The sequence below is a fragment of the Alosa sapidissima genome, chromosome 8 (assembly GCF_018492685.1).
Source record: "Alosa sapidissima isolate fAloSap1 chromosome 8, fAloSap1.pri, whole genome shotgun sequence".
In the NCBI taxonomy this organism is placed as follows: Eukaryota; Metazoa; Chordata; class Actinopteri; order Clupeiformes; family Clupeidae; genus Alosa; species Alosa sapidissima.
Window position 1 is genome coordinate 23,946,425 of NC_055964.1, and position 15,099 is coordinate 23,961,523.

The window sequence follows — 15,099 nt, forward strand, 5'->3', positions numbered from 1 at the left end:
ACCTACTGTTTGCTTTATTTTATTTGACATCATTAGTGCCCCACCACCCCCTGCCCTCCCCAATAAGGGACGCTTTTTTATAGCCCCCTCACCTAGCAACGTGCATCACAGAGGTGCTCATTGCTTACCGACTTAATCTCTCTCTCTCTCTTGCTCTCTATTTCTCTCCTTCCATCTCTTCACTCCCCCCCCCCCCCCCCTCTCTCTCTCTCTCTCTCTTTCTCTCTCTCTCTCTCTCTCTCTCTCTCTGCCAGGCCCCCCTTGGCCTCACCTCCACCTCCTAGCACCCTTGCCTTGCTTAGTGAGAGTCAAACGGTTGCCGGTGACCCAGGTGTCTCCCGTGATAACCGTGATAGCCACACTTCCCGTGATGGAACAGGGAGACACACGAATGTGTCTTCTCTCTCGTCCTCTTCCTCCCTCACTTTACTGACTTTTCTCCGACAACTTTCCCACCGTTTACAGCGCTAAGCCAAGATGATGGGAAAGGAGAACCTTCTTTAATGACTCTAAGTTATTCAGTGTCTCCAGCTGTGGGGTGGTTTGAGTGAGATATAAAAAGCCTTTTGTGGAACAGGGAAAGTGGCGCTTTGGCATTTCGCTGCCCACCTCTGGGAACTCCTGGATGTCTTGACAGTGGGGGACTCTCGGCAAGGAAGACGCTGATGTCAAACTAGTAAGCTAGGTGCCCGGAGTTTTGGTTCGAAAGGCTTTACACCTAATCTGTCACCGTCAAGCAAGCCACTTTCAGTACTTTAAGGGATTTCTTGTTGCCTTTTTTGAGACTGGATTGGCATTTATATCTTCAGCAACAAACGTTAAGAAGCTGTCCCAGAGGAGAGAAAACCAGAGGAACATTTTGAAGGACCATCAAACCAGTAAGTGATTTATCAATCTGATTTGCTCCTCAGAGCTCCCTCTTCTGTTATCAAGCTGTGTCCAGCCACTGCTTTAAACAACACTTTGACCACTGTTTGGTGAAGTGCTAGTTGGTGTTAATGGAATATATTCCCCACCACTCATGTTTTTGCTTAAATGTAACATTTGCTTCCAGTCCTAAAAGTCCCAGGGGATTAATATGAAGCCTAATTGGTCACCGTGGTGTGTTTGTGATTGGTGGCATGGTAAATAAATGATAGCTGTTGCTCACTCACCATCTGTCGGTGACTGAGCCGGCTGCACTGAATGAGACCATATGCTCTCGGAGGATGAAGCGTTTGCCATTGTCACCATCCTCTCTCCTAACGCCGTCTTCCAAGATTGTCTCTTTCCATCCCATTTTTGTCTTTCTTTGGATCTTTTTTTCCTTCTCTCTTTCTGTAATGCACAGCAAAACAAAAACGTTACAATGATCATTAGGACTGTTTAACAACAACTTTGAACATCATTACAATGGTTGCAGTTGTCATCATCATTGTGGAAAAGTCTTCCCTGCTTTCTTCGCTTTAATGTGGTACAATTATACTCATTTGCAGCTCAAAGCAAGTGCTAATTTCTTTTTCTTTGCCTTCATCATTATTTTCACCCCACATAGCTGGTTGCACGGACTTGTGATGCATGAGAGACCCATAGTGGAGGTGATGCTGTAGCAGGGCCTTTGGCTCTGTCTGTCCCTCATGATCGCTTGACCCTCATTAGACAGCATCCCTCTTCACATGGTACATCTTGTTCTTCAGCAGCCAGGCACACATCAGAAAGCTCCTTACCGTCAGCCAGGCAAACGTGATCTTTAAAACACAAGGTACTCTCTCTCTTTTATGTATTTGATCAGGATTGCACAAGGTTAGGTCAGAAGTTGGAGTCCTTAATACAGGAGTCCTCTGTACATCTGAGGATCTACAGTATCATGTGCAAATACGGGGGATGAGAGAGAGAGAGAGAACGAAAGAGAGAGGGAGAGGTTTGTCGATGTGTGAATTATTGATGGCATCAAACTGCTAAAAATGCACCCACAACCTTTTTAGCATTCAACGAAAGGAAGTATCAATTAGGCCGGCTAGATGAACCGGGTCTCAAGCAAATAAATCTGATTTCAACCTGGCCTCAAAGGACAGCCACCTTTTTTAGACCACATGTCAAAACCAAAAAGGTCACTTTTAATTTCCATCCATTTATCCATTGCCCGCCCCCCCCCCCCACCAAGTCTTCCTGTTGGTGAGGGATGAATGACACTTCTACCGACACACCAGTCATCACTCCATTAGCACTGATGATACTGAATCAATGGCACATAATGTGTTGTTTGGCTCTCTAAGTGGAAGAGTGCAACAGGCATCAAACAGCAGCTTAGAGCTCAAAGAGGCAGAGAGCTGAGAATAGACAAGTCAGTGCCGTTTCTTTCCAAACATCTCACCTGAGATGAGCATGGTACTGAGCATGAAGCCAACCTGACCTTCAGCATAAGAGACAGGTGTGATCACTCACTGCCTGTACGAGGATGCTTTTTCAGATGCAACTATTTTGTGATTTTGTGATAATAAGAAGACGCCTTCCTTATTGAAATTCTTCATCTGAATCGCGGATATGACAAATTCTAACAGTCTCATGGCTCATGGGTTCCTGCATATACAGTACAGTCAGGTGTATGGGTCCTGTGGGCACATTTATTCTCAACATGTTTAAGCTTTGAATATACATGAAGAAATAATCCAATCACACACGCAGACACAGAGATACTCACACACACACGGCCTATCAAAGTTGTGTTACCTTACCCCTTATTTCTACTGTACCCGCATCTCTCATAATGACTTGTGCTAAAGCGTAATATGCACTTCATGGGCCCAAAGCTCCATTTCCTCCATCCGCTTAAGGATGAGTTAGCTATGAGTCACTTCTTCATCAGCACAGTCATTTGGGCATTAGTGTCAAAAAATATTACCCCAGTACTAGCCACTGTGTGCCTCGTGCCTGGAGACTGCCCGTAATCTGATAATGAAGTCACATTATCTGAAACGTAAACAAATGAAAAGGCTCTGGATACCCTGGGATTTATCACCCACTGTCTTCATTCTCATTTTCAGTCATAGCTGTTCATCTCTCTTCTTGGAAGTTATACGCATGCCAATGTAGGGTAACAGACATCAAATCTCCAGTCTCATTACCATCATTGTGTTTGGTACAGTTGTGCTTCATAAGCACACCAACATTCAAATCTTTTGGTGAAAAGGTTAAAGGCTAACAGTGTTGGCTTCTCACTGCCATATCTTTATGGCAACTTTGACGGTAGGTTATGAGGGAACTACTGTGATTATAAACAGCCCTAGCTGTGGACAGATAAGCTCATCGTTCAACACTGAATGTTCTGTTTAATGTCACTCATATTAATACCCCTCCCCATGCTTACATCTCGCTCTGTGATGCAGGGATGACATTTTGATAGAGTTTGCGCATACATTACATTCGACTAAAATAAGATTTATTTATTTTTATTTTTTTTAATTATTCTCATCTCTCTGCGTTGAGACACACAAGGTTAACACCAGCCACTGAACCGAGATAATGGTCCACCAGAGCTGAAATTCAATTCTAAGACACATTTCTACTCTTAAAAGAGGCATGAGGCAAACGTAACGTAACATTGTCTAATGACCTTGCCCTTCATAAAGGTGCACACTTTTCTGAGCATTATAAGTATTTCTATCTGAAATACTAAAGCAATGCAGAGTAAGCGTTAATAAATTCACAAATAAAGCATTATAAACATAATTAATTATAGATTGTTTTAAAGTATTCATAGTGCTCTATAGTGACTGTGTATAATACACTATGAATAGATGTGACAGCACGACATGAATTTCCTTTTTAAGGTTATGGTGTCACATATAGATTCATGAAGAGCATTTGGTGAATAAACAGCATATCCCATTAAAGCTGTTGTCAGTGTCAGTATCAAGAGGTAAAAGAGGTTTTAGAATAGTCTGGGTGATATGTGGAAAAAATGCAAAAAATCGTGAAACCTGGTACACTACACTAAGTTTCTGATCTGATTCTGTTTCTGATTCTGATTTTCAAAAATGGAACTATCGCAAAAATATTCTATGATGTCATATCACTGTAATTCTTGACCATCAAAGTATAGAGGTAGATATGACCATGTTTTGTCTAGGACAGTGTTTCTTAACTGGTGGGTCGGGACCCAAAATAGGTTGCGGAACCGTTCTGGGTGGGTCGCAGACCTGGTGGTAAAAAAACCTGAAATGCTACCGTATTAGATCCAATATTGGAACTTTATTTTGATGGACTTTATTTGTATGTCAGTCATTGCCATGGACATAGACAATGTTTATGTGACAGGTCATGTTAGACATAATTTTAGTGGCAGCCTAAACGCAAATAGGCTACGACCCTGATTATTTGAAGTAGGATATGGATTCAAACTGTGGACAAAATGGGACAGAAACCCCTGTGTGTGGTGTGCAGTGAATTGCTGGCACATGAGAGCATGAAACCATTAAAACTAAAATGCTAGGCCTAGAGGAAACAAAGCACCCCTGTCAAAGACAAACTAGTAGAGTTAATGAACAATATCTTCATGAAGTTTAGCGTTTGCAGCCATCTTGAATTTAGTCACTATTGAGCGACTTGTAAGAATGAACAGGTATGATAAGAGATCAGATTCCAAAAATAATTCAGTGGAAATGCATGGATTCCAGTTGCTGCTACTGGAAGAAACTGGAATCCATGCATTTCCACTGCATTTTTTTCTTCGTGAAGATACTGTCTGCATAAATCGTCTTGTAAGTAAACTACCAGTGCTTTTTCAAAGTTCTCAATGTCTCGTTTTAAATGTCAGGGCCCTTGGAGGTCTACCAATGAAGTGTGGAGATACATTGAGCCTCGTAAATGGTGTAAAACAGTGATTTATTTGCATGGCTAGCCCGATGCCGAAGCACCACCATTGAAAAAGCTGTTGGTAGCATTGGCTAACTAGCGCCAGATTTTGGAGTGCAGGGGACAAGCCGAGATGGGCTATGAGACATACGTTCACACTCGGTATCATGTTTCAACACATTTTAGGTCAATATCACACCGGAATTCTCCTTTAAGCATTCTATTTATCTCCCAAGAGCTCTAAACAAATACTGTGTGATCTACAATTCTGCATGATTTTCTTCATTAACACTTCCATGTTCACTGTGATATATAAATAGAATCAAATGAATGGCAGCATTTTAAGTAGTGTGTTTCCAGTCTCAATGCCACAGCCATTAAAAAGTGATAACATTCTGAATGCAATGTGGTTAACTCGAGTCAGTTTTGACATGTTACCATGCTGAAATCTCCTCCTTTACATGTGGTTGATCAAAATAGACATAGCTAATTATTTACCATATACATCTGAGATGTTTGGTCTTATTTCACTTACTGTATTGTGCAAGTTATAAGCAGTACACTCACTGGTTGACCTAGAAAGGCTGTCTTCTCACTTAGAATGTTTGTAATCTATTAAAAACAAATGCAGCAGAGCAAGGTTCCAAGGATACAGATGAATGAATGAATGAATGAATGAATGAATGTGTTCCCTATTGCTTTAAATAAAACCTGCCCTGACTGAACGCTGGCGAATCTGCAATCAAAGTTGAATTTCATCTGCAGATCCATCTGGCAATTCTTCAATTCACAGTGATTTTCAAAATCACTGAAACCCCATCACCACCCCTTATGTGGCAGGCTTAATGCAATGACAGACAGGGGAGTATGGTTAGTGTTGTACACAATCTGCCCTGATGGTGTCAGTGTTAAAGGTAGATTTTCACCTTAATACAACCTTTACAAATCTAACTATACAGCATAAAAGTAGTGATAGAGAATTTAAAGGAACACTGTAGATTTTAGGCAGGTAAAGTCGCATTACGATAATGAGGAACATTTAGTGTGGACACAATAGTTTTACAATAAATGTAATATTTCCTTTTGCAAAATACCATAACTATCAATGTTAATCATAAATATAGACATTTATAAACTTCTTTAATTTATGTTAAAAGGTAGTCTTACTATCACCAGACCAAGCTCAGTCTTTTAAGATTGAACATTGGTCTGGGGAGTCTGCTACATGGGTAGCGGGTACGGTGGGGGAAATGGGGAACTTTTTGAACTTTTTGGAACTAATTGATTTAGACCAGGTGGTACAGCGGTTAAATAAGCCAGCTGACTAGAGGACATGAGAGCGGTTTGTTTGAAACGGTGAATTAGGATGTTGGTGTGTCGGTGGAGCATAGCGGAGATTGTAAGTTTCTTTTAGACTGTTCAGCTCCTATTTATGCTTAACTCTTGTATTCATGTGTTAGTGCTTGACTTGGCCAACTGTTTGTTTTGTAGCTCAGCCTGGGGCGCGTGACTACGAATCTCAAACGGTGCATGCTGCACAGAAACTTCGCTACGATAGAGAGTACACAGCGACTAGTACATCCACACTGGTTTTAAGAATGTAAGTTACTAGATCCCTTTTCCCTGGTTGATACGAAGCCTAGTACTTATAGGTCTGACTCTTTCCTGTTTGTCATTGTACAGACAGAAGCTGCGCCGACATCGGAGAGCGTATGCAGCTTGTTTACTATCCATACTGGTTCAATCACGTTAAAACTAAAGCGAGTGCATACAGCTTGTATCTCATCCACACTGGTTTTAAGAATGTAAGTTAATTTTGCTGTGTTTACATAGCAATACAAATTGTTGCTTTTAAAATCAGGCATCTGACTTTCCTCCTAGGCTATATGCCATTGTTTCCATAGTTAGCGACTAGAGCATCTGCAGCTCACGGTAACCAGGTGACTGCAGTTTCCCATCTAAAGTGAGGTATGCCTCAATTTTGGCGTGAATATCTATAGCTTACGCCACTATTTAACCTGGCAAAGCATTATACACTCTTAAAACAAAAGGTTCTAAATGGAACCTTAAAGGGTTCTATAACTTGGTACATATATGGCACCCTCAAAAGGTTCCATATAGAACCATTCCAGAGGGTTCAATATAAAGAACCCTGAAGGGTTCTTTTATTTTTATAAAAGGGTTCTAAATAGTACCTTTTGAGGGTGCCATATATATCCCAAACTCGTTGACTACATTTTTAATAATACTTAATGATAATTACAAACACTTAAATAATTAACTATCAATAATTTCATGAAGTTACAGCTATTATTTTAATAATGTTAACATGCAGAATGAAATGAAAGAGTAGCGGTGGTTTTAAATGGACTGTATTTTGAAGAGTATTCATTACATGTAAAGATAAATCACAAAAATGTAAAACATCAGTCAACAAAACATGCCATGTATAAACAAATAAGAAATATGAATGATATATATATATATATATATATATATATATATATATATATATATATATATATATATATATATATAATATTTTTTTTGTTTTTTTTTTATATATATATATATATTTTTTTACATAAAAATAATCATACAATTCAATAAAAAAAAACATTACTGGGTAAATTTGTTTGTTAAGTAGAGTAAACTTCATTCATTACATTCAGACCTAATAACACCATAATTCATTAGAAAAGTTGGTTGTACATTTTCTGTACTGGAATTGACAACCTTTTCTGTCCATTTGAAATTTTAAAGAAATAGTGTTCTATAAAAGTGAGTGATGGTGAATCCATCCATCTTTATAGATGCTTTCACAGCAAGGAGGGGAGTCACGGCATCATGGAATATTATGGTTGGAAATGAGCTTGGTGGTTCCTATGGAAAAGAGACATGTTTAAGGGACCTTCTAATAGAGTTTATGCTTTAATTAATTGATAATACAATGCAATGTCAATTATAATTGACAATTTAACACATACCTCATCTAAGCAGTACAGGAACTTGGAGTTCTCCTTGAAAAGTGCAGGCAGAATGAGTATAGCAGCAGCACTTCTTTGTAAATCTGAAATTTCAGAGAAAATCAACAAAACAAGCATACATCCATAGTTTTATGAATACAATTGAAGGGTGCAAGGAGAAAGCTAGAGATGTAACATACCATCTGTGTTATCCTCCGTTCCCAGCAGGCTTGACAGCAGCCCCCTCTGACTCCCTCTTTGAGCGACCCTTATGATGTTGGGTGTCATCACACTAAGGGCATCTTGAAGGGTTGGCTCCAAGTCCTGACCGAAGCGCAACCTCATTTCATGATTCATCTACAACAAACATAAAAAAAGATACAAACATAAATTTACACTAACATTTATTCATTTGATCTAAAGTGACTTTCAGAACAAGAAATAACATTCAAGCTACATTGCAGATGACACCTCAGCTAGTAATTACTATTACATCAGCCAATACTAGAGGATGAGAGCAGACATTATAGGTACTAGTAATCACTATTACATCAGCCAATACTATCTAGAGGATGAGCGCAGACATTATAGGTACTAGTCAGAGTGTGTTGTAAATGAAAGGTTACATTATGGTTTCCAAATAACTTGCAAATGAAAATGCCTGGCCCCCAACCATACTGAAATCACATCAATGTAATATTACTACTGGCTACTTACAAGCTTTGGCACTTGCAGAAAGGGGAACATCTCCATGACCTCCTCAGCTGGTTTGCTCATGTTCTCAACCCTCTTGTGTAGTGTGCGCTTCATTCGGTCCATTATGTTGGGGAGGTCTGGCTGTCGTCGGCGCAGCTCACCAATGATTGCACTCATGTGCTCTCTGAAGGTTAAGTCATCCTCCCCAACAACTTCTAAGTCCAACAATATCTGAGAAGAAATATTAACAAAGCAGAAAGAACTGGTATTCAGTATGTGTGTAATGATGCTGTAAATGTTCTAGAGTCAAAAATATGTCGTTAAGACCAGGGTAGGAATTTCACAGCGGCCACGACTGCCATGGCCGTCGTAGCCCCTTGCATTGGCCGTGATGCCCCTTTGAAAATCAGAGGTTTACAGGCCACGGTGGCCTTGTGCCCCCCTTTTTCCAATATTCTGCTTTGCGTCCTACTAATAGCGACTTTTATTTAGCCTGTGGCCTGTCAAAATAATCTTAGCATTCACAGCGCAAATTAATTTAGTCTTTTACGCAGTGGAGAAAGTGACAGCGCAAGAAAGAAAGTGCGTCCAAATTCACCCATTCTTCTCAGTTGAACTACTCGCGAAGTAGCCTACTCATCACACAGACATCACAAGTATCACATGAAGGAGCTTTTTCTGAGCTTTTAAACGATGTTAGCCGATAATTGCTTTGTTGAACGGTTCACGAAAAAAGTAAATAATATAATTCAATTTAATCATACATTCTACTGAAGGTTTTGCGTCCATGATCTCCCTACCCATTCATCTCGGTGGAATACTTCACGAACCCTTCTTTTAACACATGACAAACCATATACAGTATCAGAATAAACAGCAGACCTTACCAAACACAAAGGTGTAAAGCAGTCCCCTGTACAGTTAGCCGTTCCAGAGTAATCCAGTTTTGAATTTGCAGTAAATTTCAACATGCGTGGATGTCTCCAAATTTGGGCTTTAAGTTTTACAATGTATTTAAATTGTTCCACATGATTTCATAACAGGCCAAATACAAAATAAATGTTACAAATATCGCCTAGGTATTGGTAAATCAGAGGACGGCTGACTAAGAGTTTCTGAAAGTAGCCTTAATGATCACAAAATGCTAAGCATGCATCTAGGCTATTTGAGTTTCTTAAAGCTGAGCTGTGCTTAAATTGTTCAATACATGATTTCATAGCAGGCCAAATATAAAATAAATGTTATAGCCTACATACTATAAATTATTAGATGATCAGATTTACAGTTCTATAATGTCATGTTTTTGTAATGTTTCATACGTGATGCAGGTCTACTGCAGTGAATAGGCTAAATACAACTTTGATCATTTTTATATGCTACTACTGTATAGTTAACTTTGGCCTTGGTGCCCTGACATGTGGCCTTTGTGCCCCCCACCAAATATGCCCAACTGAAGCCCAAGTGGCCTTGCCCCCAGTATGGTGAAATTCCAAGCCTGGTTAAGACCACCAAAAAAATAGCAAACCTCTTGTGTTGGATCCAAATTCCCAGAGGATATCTGCATATCCGTTCTTCGCCTCTTTGCTCTCTGAAATTAGCCATAAGAAATTCATACAGTTAGGATGTCCATACTGGCAAACAGCCACACAGATGGGGAAAATGCAAGCAAGAGTGTTTTAAAACAGACACCTGATGTTGAGGTTCCTCCAAAGGCACATTGTTCCCACTTGTCTGTCTTTTGGTCCCAAACTTCTTTTTCATCTCCTGGACAATTAAGTTCAGCAAAGGAGACCTCTCTTTTTTGAACTTGTTTCTTAGGCACTCCAGTAAGGTTTCCTGTAGGTATAGACAAAGTTATGAAGCTCACTCAGCATAAATGTTGCGTAAAAAAGTTGTTAATCAAAATACAACTAAGGAATGATGCATACATAGCCAGAGGAGCTGTGGTCTTTCAAAAATGGAAACCTAGTGATCAGACATCCCAGGACATCAGTGTATCTTTTATGGTTTGGATACCTGAAAGATCACCAATCAAAGATCATCTTCAGACTGAAAGCTTTCAGATAATTAAAATAAGCAATAGTAAACATGATATGCTAGCAATCTAGATGCATGTTCCTGACACTATTGAAGCATAAATCAAGGGGATAACACTAAGTACCATGTATACTTCGTAATGTTGTCGAACAACACTTGAATTAATAGTGCTCTTAAATGGGACTTGTCCTTTTTTTTGCAAGATGGATCCTTTCTTTGCAGAGCTTCCTGTAGCTCTGGCGGCAGAAGAGGTAGGCTATATAATGCTGGCCAGGACTCCTGGGCTTCTTGACTAAAGAAAGGAAGAGGGAAGCACTTTCAACAGAATTGCTCCCTTCTCATTTGTCTCTTGGAAACCCTGATAAATAATATGTGAATACCATCCATATCCATTTAGAGTATATGGATTATTAACAGGGTTGTAGCATTAAACGCTTACTGTAGATGATGCGACACCAGACTATTGTGCACTTACTGAATATTTGACTCTGCAGGTAATGCTGCATCACAAGATATTGGTCCTGCTTGTCTATGGACAGATAAATAGTATTTCTATGTTTCATGCAAGGCTTTCATGTTTAGAAATTCTCCTTTTCAAAAATAATAAACATATTATACTTACTGAGATGATGCATTGCGCAGCTTTTCCAACTCTCTCAAAAACATGACCTGATGTTTCATCAGTGGGAAAAGTTTTTCTACCGTCCCTCTCTGTCAATCCCAGCAAAGTTTCCCCATCAATTTGCTGTTCTGTTGAGTTAAGAAATACACAAGATTGTCAGGAAATTGCTATCCTAAATATGAGGATGGTTACATACATATAATTACAGGACAAGAAACTATTATTTTCATTAAGACCATTGCAGTAATACATCAAGGATTTACTGTACCTCTGGACGCTATAATATATTGTATCGATGCTTTTGATTGCAGGAGGACTGCCTTCATAGTTTTACCGTCTATATCCGTTTGTCTGTGTGTGTGTCTGTTTAATGTCTGTCTGTATTTGTTCTCATGTTGTCTTGGCTTAGGGCAGTGTGCAATATTCCCTATATAAACAGTAATTTGTTTGCAGTGTCTATTTGAGTGTGGTGTCTGAAACCCAGTGTAACCTTATCAGTGTATGTTTGTGCACTGTCCATATAGTGTGAAGTGTTGTGGTGTATTCACTCATTCTTCGAGATTGTGTGCTGTAATTTATGCGGAACATTGTTTGTTGCCCTGGTGCCAAAATTTGTTATTTGTTTAATGTGTGTCTGTCTTATCTGTTAATAAAAGTATATTTTCTTATAACATCAGCTCCAATACTGTTCCTTCATTGGGCAGCCTGCATACAGATTGCTAAAGTGTAGATTCTCTGGTTAGTGTGCTTAAAGACACCCTGTTGGTCACATTTGGCATAGTCGGCATTTTTGTTATTTTGCTTTTTGTTTTTGGTCCTTTTGTGCTGTATGTGTATGGTTGATTAATTAAGAGTGCATTAATTTCAGGAAAAACAGTGGCTGGCTGAACCGTCAAAGGCAGTCCTCCTGCAATCAAAAGCATCGATACAATATAATGCTTTGCCAGGTTAAATAGTTGCGTAAGCTATAGATATTCACGCCAAAATTGAGGCATACCTCACTTTAGATGGGAAACTGCAGTCACCTGGTTACCGTGAGCTGCAGATGCTCTAGTCGCTAACTATGGAAACAATGGCATATAGGAGGAAAGTCAGATGCCTGATTTTAAAAGCAACAATTTGTATTGCTATGTAAACACAGCGAACTTAACTTACATTCTTAAAACCAGTGTGGATGAGATACAAGCTGTATGCACTCGCTTTAGTTTTAACGTGATTGAACCAATATGGATAGTAAACAAGCTGTATACGCTCTCCGATGTCGGCGCAGCTTCTGTCTGTACAATGACAAACAGGAAAGAGTCAGACCTATAAGTACTAGGCTTCGTATCTACCAGGGAAAAGGGAGCTAGTAACTTACATTCTTAAAACCAGTGTGGATGTACTAGTCGCTGTGTACTCTCTATTGTAGCGAAGTTTCTGTGCAGCATGCACCGTTTGAGGTTCGTAGTCACGCGCCCCAGGCTGAGCTACAAAACAAACAGTTGGCCAAGTCGAGCACTAACACATGAATACAAGAGTTAAGCATAAATAGGAGCTGAACAGTCTAAAAGAAACGTACAATCTCCGCTATGCACCACCGACACACCAACATCCTAATTCACTGTTTCAAACAGGCCGCTCTCATGTCCTCTAGTCAGCTGGCTTATTTAAGCGCTGTACCACCTGGTCTAAATCAATTAGCACCTGAAGGCAGGGCATCAAGCTGTTCCCCATTTCCCCCATCGTACCCGCTACATTCACCATACGTCTAACCAATGTACATGGCAGGTTATGGGGATTTGGGTGGTGGCCTGCTGTTGTTCTAGTGGTCCTTCTTGGAACTAGGTTACTCCCAGATGCCAGTACTGCTCCGTCAGAGCCTTGGACATTTGCCACTTGGTCATCCTCGACCTGAGGGCTCCGTTCATGTTGTAAAAGAGAGGTAGGCTTTTGCTCACCAACTGCAGTAGGAATAGAACCAACTTGACCCTCAAAACCAGGTGGATCGACAGCCACCACGAGTGCAAGGTCACCATCCTCTATACTGCAGTTGGGGTCCTCTTGTAAAGGACATGAACCTCTTGAACTAGGTTCTGCATCTGTACGTAGGGTTGGAGAGGGGTCAACAGGAAGAGGACGCAACTCCTGCCGGTGGATGTTCTTTTCTGGCCCCTGTTGATCCCTTGACCTAATTTTGTACAATGTACCAACCTCATCCAAACACCCAACTACCTCATACACTACACTGTCCCAATAATCATGGATTTTATGACGACCTGGCAAGTGGCTCTGGCGATACACTAGGGTGCCTGGAGGCAAGATGGGGCAGGGGAGTGGCTTGATGCCGTGCCCGCTTTGTGGCTGCTACCTCGAGGTGAGTTTGAGCCTGGTGATAGACTGCGGAAAGATGTTCTTTCACCCAATCTTCGGTGGTCAGTTCAGACGGCGGCTCAACTGTACTGCCCAAACATCAGTTCGTATGGCGAGAACCCAGTTAACTGATGTGCTGTGGTGTTATATGCAAACAAGATTTGGGGCAGATGGTGCGGCCACCTTTTCTTTTTCTCCGGGGGCAAGGTGCGAAGCAGGTCATGCAGCGTTCGATTGAATCGTTCGCATTGTCCATTACCCTTAGGTGGTATGGACTTGTGCGATACTTCTGGATGCCATACAGTTGGCACAACGTTGAAACAATTCCCTCTCAAAATTTCGGCCCTGGTCTGTATGAATACGTTGTGGAACGCCGTAGGTATAGAACCACTGCTCAGTAAGAACACGAGCAACAGTAGCCGCCTTTTGATCTGTTGTAGGGTAGGCCTGGGCGAATTTAGAAAAGACGTCCGTAACGACCAAAAGGTTTTCCTTCCCGTCGCTGGACTTTTGAAATAAATGTCTTAGAACAAAAACTTTGGGTAGGCCTATATACTTGTATTTTATAGTTAGGCTAGTGAAAACAAGTTGATCAGTAGGCTAGTTGAGTTTATCAATAAATACAACAGCTAATGTCATGTTGAGCAGGAGATAGGCTACCATAAATCCTCAAATTATGCCCGGGATTGATTCTATTTATAGCCGGACAAATAAAGGCAGGTTCCCATATTTGCCTATACCATACCAACAATTGCCATCAGTCCACCAGCGCTAGAAGACATTGCTTCGATTTAAGTCAATGAAATAACACCTCTTCTTAATATTGTATTATGTTGTTGGTTGGATTAAATAAAGTCGTTTTCCTACCATGGGTCTCCAACACACGCTCTCAAGCTCATTGTCTTGCCGCCCCTTTCGAGCTAATTGCCAGAGGCTGAAGCCTACTACATTTAACGCAATTGTTGCGTGACTTTTTATTAAATTCGTAGGCATTCCACCTTATCAAAAGTGAGGGGGACGACGGCTGTCTCTTCAGGACTGCGTGGGACATATCCCCCACGTCCCCCGTGCCTCCTGTGCCCCTGAGGCTACTAGAGAAAACGGTAGTCTTGGTGGCCTCGAAACGGAGATCTATGAAAAAAATCGCTGGATTTCTCCTGTATTTAAAACAGTTGTAGAGATATATACGGTTGGGGCATCTGGAAGTTGACTCCAACGCTGAACCGCATAGGAGCTAAAAGCTGCTTCACATGTTTTATTCTGACAGCGGGTTTTACCAATAAATATTTCTGCTGTGATCTGAGAGGTCTGGAAGGATTTTGCAAAATTGTAATGTACTAAAGTTAAATTTCACTGCTGGCTACGCCCCCTGGAAATCAGAAGTGTATAAAGCATTCTCACACCAATTCTCATTTGAGAATCGGTCTGGTTATAGCCAAGCCAGGCCCGCAGGAAGTGGGATGCTTATGAGTGCTGCAGTACCCCCTGTTTTTCCTGCAGCACCCTCTTTTTTCCTGCATGATATTCACCCATAGGCCTACATATATATTATTAAAGTGTTTTTATTGTGGGATTTACTTTGTGCAAAACTAT

At 40.6% G+C, this 15,099-nt stretch overlaps 2 long non-coding RNA genes across 3 annotated transcripts; both read right to left on the minus strand.

Annotated features, from left to right (window-relative positions):
- Nucleotides 1-7,641: 7,641 nt before the first annotated feature.
- Nucleotides 7,642-8,088, minus strand: LOC121715315. Its single transcript, XR_006033581.1, has 3 exons — nt 8,000-8,088; nt 7,821-7,903; nt 7,642-7,716 (listed from the first exon to the last, which is right to left on the minus strand). It is a non-coding gene; the product is annotated as an uncharacterized LOC121715315 (long non-coding RNA).
- Nucleotides 8,089-12,129: 4,041 nt separating this feature from the next.
- LOC121715314 lies at nt 12,130-12,767 on the minus strand. Of its 2 annotated transcripts, XR_006033580.1 has the most exons (4): nt 12,716-12,767; nt 12,515-12,623; nt 12,310-12,431; nt 12,151-12,215 (listed from the first exon to the last, which is right to left on the minus strand). It is a non-coding gene; the product is annotated as an uncharacterized LOC121715314 (long non-coding RNA). The 2 variants fall into 2 exon arrangements; XR_006033579.1 differs by having other exon boundaries at nt 12,130-12,431.
- Nucleotides 12,768-15,099: the final 2,332 nt, after the last annotated feature.